The 7,777-nt window shown below is 36.1% G+C and overlaps 1 non-coding gene across 1 annotated transcript; it reads right to left on the bottom strand.

Moving 5' to 3' along the window:
- Positions 1-6,016: 6,016 nt before the first annotated feature.
- Positions 6,017-6,123, bottom strand: LOC115698373 (small nucleolar RNA R71). Its single transcript, XR_004008124.1, has one exon. It is a non-coding gene; the product is annotated as a small nucleolar RNA R71 (small nucleolar RNA).
- Between the last annotated feature and the right edge of the window lie 1,654 nt (positions 6,124-7,777).

The following is a 7,777-nucleotide window of genomic DNA, read 5'->3' as shown; positions in this document are numbered from 1 at the left end:
GTGATTATTGCTAGGGGTTCAACTTTTGTCCATTTGGTGAAGTAGTCTACTGCGACAACAGCAAACTGTACTCCTTTACCCTTTGGGAGTTGACCAATTAGGTCTATCCCCCACACTGCGAAGGGCCAAGGAGACTGCATCACCGTGAGATCGTTGGGTGGAGCCCTTTGAATTTTCGAAAATCTCTGGGACTTGTGACATATTTTGACATAGTCCTTCAAGTCTTTGATCATTATTGGCAAAAAGTACCCCTGTCGGAGTATCTTCTTTGATAGGCTTTTCCCCTCGACATGGTTGTTACAGAAGCCTTCATGAACTTTTATCATTTGGCGTTCAACTTCAGCTTTGGTGACACAACTCAAGAGAGGCATGGAAGAGCTCTGTCTGTACATTATCCTGTCTAGGATCAGGTGTTGGAAATTATTTTACCAGGATCTTAGATCTACTCACAAGTATGTTTATTAACATCCTAAATAAGAACTTTCTAAAACGATAAATTAAACACATATAAAGTTTAAGAAACCTTACATTGGGTGCAGCGGAATATAATGACTCCTTCCGTTCAGATATCTAGCCTTTGATTCCTTTCTGTAGCAGAGCATTATCAATATCTGAACCTGGATCTCTTTCTCTGAATCCTTGATGCTGATCTCCTTTGCTGATGATCTTTCTTCACGATCTTCCTCACTATGATTGAGGTATTGCTTGATGTGTGTGGGCACTACTCTAATCACTAAGGTAATTTCGAAATTCTAAGGAAGAAGAGAGAGAGAGAGAGTGGCGGCTAGAGAAGAGAGAGAGGAGGCTCAGTTTTTTCTGATTCAGAAAGTCTATTTTTCCTGAAGCCTTCACTATCTATTTATAGCATTCCACTAGGGTTAGATTTGAATTATATGGCATTAAAATAATGAAAAAATCAACTTAAAATACCTACAATAGGTGGCCGGCCATACACTTAGTGGATTGGACCTTGCTTTTTGCAATTTTGCAATTTTAACACCTTTTGTATCTGATTTTCTCAAAAATGCCAATTTCCTAATTCAACCATTTAAATGCCAATTCTAACTATTTAATAACTATAAATAATTATTAAATAATATTGTCATTTATCATATTTATTAATTGAACCATACAAAGTATCATAATTAACAAATATGCCCCTATAAACTCTTTCTTTACATTTTCGCCCTTACTTAGTGAAAATTTCACAAATAGACATAGTCTAATTTGAGAATTATAATTGATTAATCAAAACCAATTACATGAGTCTTACAAGCAATATTATCTCAACTAGTGGGGGGACCATGGGTCTATATAACCGAGCTTCCAATAAGTAGATCAAGAATTTAGCACTAAAATTCACTAAGTTATTAATTCTTCGTTGAATCCACGCATAGAACTTAGAATTGCATTCTCAGTATATAGAATGCTCTATATGTTCCACCATATAGACACATCATTAGTTATCCATTGTTATAATCCTAATTTGATCAATTATCCTCTATATGAATGATCTACACAGTAAAGGGATTAAATTACCGTAACACCCTACTATGTATTTTATCCTTAAAACACTTGACCCCGTATAAATGATATTTCAGCTTATGTGAAATGAGATCTCCACCATTTATTTTCGTTTGGTCAAGCTCGAAGGAGATCATCCTTTGCTTACTATTCGCCAGATAGAAGCTATAGATTCCATGTTTATGCTAGCGCTCCCACTCAATTGCACTACCGTGTTCCCAAAATGTACGTATCACCCTGACCTAAAAGTAGGCTTAACTAACAAGTCAAAGAACACGAATAGCCTTTCAAGATTGAGCCTAATCATAACAGGATTAAGATCATTTGATCTAGGATCAACTTGGCGATATTGACTTGAATAGATTCTACGGTAAGTTTAATTAAATCTAAGTCAACGTTCAATATCGGTCCCTTCCGATGCATACTCCATGCATCCAACCTGAGCTTTACTTTAACCAATGTTCTGGAAAGAACATAGTATTTCTCCAAATACAAGTAAACTCTTGTTCTAGATTATCATATCAGTAAAACCCTGTGTCTGATAAATCTAGGAAGCTTTATTCACATATTCATGTTTACTTTCCAATGTGTTGACGGCACAATAAACAGGATCAAGTATGTGAAAAGGGTTTCAGATGAATCTATACATTATGTACATATAATCATGAAATAAATCATGTGAACCATGCAACATTAAATGTTATTTCTGATCTATATTAATAAGTAAATCTGATTATATTGAAATGAGTTTTATTTAGGGCATAAAACCCAACATCAGGTACCTAGAAGATTTTTTTCTTAGTTTGTTTGCTTCATTTTTGTCTTATGGAAAGGCTCCAATTTGGAGGTAAGCTGCGATATGTATCATCCAAGTTGGAGCGTCATCCAACATGTAGACTTCTTCTTGGATAATAATGCTTGGTTCCTCTAGGAACTATATGGGCACCAAGTTTTCTTTGTCACCAATGGTTCTGCTTGCCAAACGGGCAAGTGCATCTGCTGTAGCAAGTGTACGTCTCTATTAGGAGGGTAAAGCAAGTGTAATTCTCCTCCTTGTTCTTCTCTGGTGTGGAAGAAGTTTTAAACTTCCGCCTTTTTCCACTGTTCCTCCCAAAGTTGTTCGTGCTGCGCTTGTTTCTAGTGTTTTTACCACAAGGGGTTTGGGCAGCATTGTTGTTGCCTACCTGTATGCCTAATGGGTCATGAGGCTGCTGGGTGCCTCGTGACTGCCTACTATTGACATGGCCTATCTGGGCTTGTCGTATGGCTTCTTCAAGTTTGATGAAGTTGTCTGCTCTATTGAGGAACTCCTTCATATCATTTATGGATATCCTCTTGACATCTGTCTAGAAGTCTCTTAGTGGGAGTATGCCTTCTAGTATGGTTGTATATCGACCTTCTTCAGTAAGGCCTTTGACTTTGGTAGCCTCCACCATAAATCTCTAAATATAATCTTTTAGAGGTTTCCCCTATTGTTGTTTGACTTCAACAAGGTCTTCTAGCTGTAATGGTACAAGTCTCGAGGACAACAATTGTGTATAGAATTCTCGTGAGAGCTTAGCCCAGGAGTTGAATCTCCCTGTGGTGAGTTTAAAGTGCCACTGTTCGGCTGTCTCCAACAATGTGGCTGGGAATATGCGATAGTTCACATCACTAGTGACCTTCTAGAGGTTGAGCTGCATCTCAAAGTACTTGACGTGACCCAAAAAGTCATCCCGTCCAGTATACATCTTCCATACTAGCATTTTTAACTTTAGCAGAGGTAGGAAATTTATATATGCCGAGAATGGTGATCCCCTCGACCAATCAAGTTCAAGGTGTGAAGGCTTTGGGCCAGCTATGCCCAAGATCATGTCCCTGAGTTGGTCCAACTGTGATTGCACAGAAGGATCTGTTGCTATGGGGACTTGATTAACTGGCCCTCCTTGGGGAGGCTGCAGATTCTGAAAAGAGAGGGGCTGGCTGGTCATACTTATAAATATTATTGAACGTGCATTTTGTGGATTCTAATATCTTAATAATTTTATTTTACACATTTTATTTGAAAACCATCTTTAATTTTAAATCTTTTAATTACTTGTCTTTTATGTTTTTACAACAAAATATCATTAAATATTTCGAACTAGGTTAGAATATTCTTGCTCTAGCCTGGGAGTGCGCGAGCCTACAATTGGCAAGCCTCACCTAGACTTAGGAGAAGACCTTGAGTTGGCCAGACTCAGGGAAGCTGTAGGCCACACAGCCTAGTTGAAGAACCACGCGCTACTGATTGTGATGTATTTGCTCAGTAGAGATGCAAATTCCTGAGATGAATGGATGACTAGGAGTACATCCTTCAATCTCACCAAGCAGAATTAGATCGCCGCAACCGGGAGGTCAATGATCTAATAAGATGGTTCAATCAGAAAACTGACTGAAAAGGCTAGGATCTCCTTAGGGATCCACTTTAAGAAAGATTACCGCCAAGTTCTTCCGGAACTAGGACGAATCTTCCCCTGCTAGAGGGAGGACAAACCTTTCGCTAAACGTCAAATGGCAAGAACTGTCATATCATAGCAACCAGCAACTTTGGGGGCTATCCAGGGATCCTTGGCTCAATAACAACCCCATTGTGTAGCCACTGGCTAGCCAACCATTAGCAAGAGTACCTATGGTTGGCCATGGTACAACACTTCCTCCCTTAGGGGAGGGAGGCGCATAGAGATTGCTTTTTGACCGACGAGGACTGAGAGCGGGTGGAAACACCCAAAATAGCGATTCAAGAAGTGAGATCAATCACTTTAGGCATCTAGATCCACCAAACTCTAGCAACTGGTGTGATCTACTCCCAATCAACACACAAGTGACACCAGTTGACCGAGGAGTCATGGGCGGCTAGACCCTGCCCAATGCAGGTCTGGCCGACCAAGGAGGCATCACAAGCGACAAGACCCTACCCTTTACCGGTCTGGCCAGACCCTGCCCAATGCAGGTTTGGCCAGCCAAGCACAACAACCAGGTGTAAGCCTTGCCAGCCTAGGAAAACTCTTGAACCTGGGAATGGCCAGCCAGGGTCTACAGGGCATGGCTGATCTTCACCATATAGTCTCCCAATTTTTTTTTATGTTAGTCCACTCCCATGGGTTCAGCCTTGTATATACATGAACATTATATTCTGAAAAGATTAGTGCACTTGCGAGCATAAATATTAAAAGACTTACTTTTAGATACAACAAGTTTTTGGAGGCGTTGGGATGAGTTGGAAAAAAGAAATTATCTTTCTACGAGATAAGTAACATTCTTCTACTAGTTATTTTATTTTTATTTTCACTAACATCTTGAAGAAAAATAATGTGTAAAAAAATAAATGAAAAAAGAAAGTTATATATATAATATATTATATATATATATATTTCATGGTAGTTGATTTCATTTTGTGTCTCCTTACCCTTTTTCTCTCTCTTTTTTTTTTTTATTTTTATTTTTCTCTTGGTAGTTGTTGACATTTTGTGTCTACTACATACTTGATAGTTGAGTGCAATTTTGTTTACTATTATCCATCTTCTCTGGTGATGGCATTAGTGCATCCTAAAATTTATTATTATTATTATGGTTAGTCGATGGTATTTTTTCCTCCTAACATTTATATAACTATCTACTATTGCTATCGTAATTTTTTTTTTATATTTATTGCATTTATTTAGTTGTAAATTTATTTATTTTTCTTACAAAAATACTTGAAAAATAATTAAAAACAAAGCTTGTTCTTTCAACATAAGCAATTTTTACTTAAGGAAATTTGAAAAAGTTCTCAACCACACTTAATAATTATCCTAGAGAGTTTTTATTAAGTTGTAAGTAAGTAAAATCAAATAGGCTTGGGAACAAGTGAAACGAAAAAAAATTGAAAAATTTAAAAAATAATTATAATATCTTCATGTTATAAGTATGCTTTGTGGTTGTAGTTTCTGACTGATCTTTCACATCAAAAATTTGTTTCTTGAGATTATTTGTGATATTTGTGACATTGCATGCATCGTTGACAACATTGTTCAAAACATCGTTTGATAAAAAGAGTAGTAACTTTAGGTAAAATTGAATGTGTTTTTTGAAAGCTTAAGCATAATAGAATAAGAACCTAATATTGTGCAAGAAAAAATGCTACTTGAATATTTTTCACCTATTTCATCTAATTTCAAACCATGCATTATTTTGCCTACTACTAATGCCACTTATTTTGAACATAAACCTCCAATCATTCAATTGTTGCCATCCTTTTATTGTTTAGAAAGAGAGGATCCTTACATGCATGTAAATAATTTCTTAGATATTTGCTCAACTTTTTATTTTCAAATTTTTTTCGGATGAATCAGTCAAACTTAGGTTGTTTCTTTTTTCCCTTAAAACATAGAGCCGAAGCTTGGTTAAAATCACTTCCTACAAGAACCATAACTACTTGGGATAAACTTTTTAATAAATTCCTTGCTAAATTTTTTCTCATGTCAAAATTGATAATTTAAGAAGAGAAATCTCTGAATTTTATCAAATAGATAACGAAGAATTTTATGAATGTTGGGAAAGATTTAAAGATTTATTCTTAAAATGCCCCCACCATGTTTTTGAAAAATTAGCACTTGTAAAATATTTTTATGATGGTTTAACTCCCTCAAACCGACAAATGATACAATCTATGTGTTTATCGAGATTTTTGGAAATAAAATATGAACAATATGAACTAAAGAAATAAATAATTAAAAGAGAAAGAGTAAAAAAAGAAAAATAGTTTTTTGTGTGGTTAGGGCATTAATTAGCCTTAGTCCATGAGTCAGTATTATTTAGTAGCTCTCTAGTTTCAAAAATCCTTTGAGAATACAAAGAATATACGTTCTCAAGTTTCCCTGAGCAAAGTTTGCAAGGGAGTTCAACGCTTTATCCATTGGATTCTATGGGTATTTATAGTGGTAGGAGAATTACATTCTATTTCATTTTCCTCTATTGGGGAGTTTACAGTAAATAATACACTTATGCTGTCTCACGAGGTCTAGGCTATGAAGGAGACGATCTACTAGATAGGGCGATCAGATATGGTTTGATTTGGTCAACACCGTGTGCTTTGATTATGGGAAATCAATCTGTGAATTAATTACTTAATATTCTTTCTAGGAAGTTTCCCTACTAATCTTGATATGATACTATGTGTGATCTCACAGTTGGAGTTTTCTTATTTATGCAATGGAATAAAAAGGGAAACTAGAAGGTCTTCCAAGAACATGCTGTCTCGTCCCTTCGGTCACATGGTATCGAACATGCTTCCAGATACTGCTCATCGAAGGGGAAAAGTTTTATGATTGCAGAGCCGAGATACGTTTTTGAAAGGACTTATTCAAATGGGCTTGGCCCACTTTACCTTTACTATGGGAACCGCTGATGGGCCTTGGATGCTGACCTGCACTCCACGTGTCCAATGCTAGAAATGCGAATAACATTCACCCCCAAGCTTCTAGAATGTTGCGTATGGTGGAAGCTTTCACCACTACATTAATATGGACATGTGGATGTTCAAAGATAAAATCATGAATTTTTGAGTGCTATTCGACCCCAAAGGGGATGATTTTAAGATTCAACCCATACTTCTTTTGAAATTATGTTTTCCCATAAACGCTTAGTGACGACCTCTCTTTGTACTGCCCCATCAGTCACGGATATGTCCAGTGTTGTCTCACCAAACCACTACTTCAGATCCTACCCAATACACCAATTTTATAAAATCATTTCTTATGCCCAGAAGAAGGTCATATAGAACCTTGAGGTGAAGGGAGGATGTACCAAATTACTTGAGAAGTGTCACCACTTTTCCCTATAAATATGGAACAAATGTAATAGAAAAGGGGGAGAAAGAAAGAGAGTGAGAACTCTTGATAGGAAAAAAACTCTATTATAATAACAATATTACATAGATAAATCCAAGTGACTCGTAGACTAAGGTCAATTAACACCTAAACTACGTAAAATACTTTTTTTACACATAATTAATCTTTGCTTATTAAGATAGGTAGTTACTCAAAATTTCGGTCACATTAATTATTAAAAACTTCATTTCTATTTTACATTCATCTCAAAATGATAACAATTGTGAATAATATTAACTTTCTTTTAGCTCATAAAATATAACTTAATATATTTTTCTCAAATTTAATGCAATAATTTATAGTTATAGTACTCTTACAATCAGATAATTATACCAAAAAAAGTGAAAGCTCCTCCTTGCTAAAAA

Source organism: Cannabis sativa, chromosome 7, assembly GCF_029168945.1.
Source record: "Cannabis sativa cultivar Pink pepper isolate KNU-18-1 chromosome 7, ASM2916894v1, whole genome shotgun sequence".
In the NCBI taxonomy this organism is placed as follows: Eukaryota; Viridiplantae; Streptophyta; class Magnoliopsida; order Rosales; family Cannabaceae; genus Cannabis; species Cannabis sativa.
The sequence above is the reverse complement of the archived record's forward strand: the minus strand, read 5'-3'. Positions and strand labels throughout refer to the sequence as shown.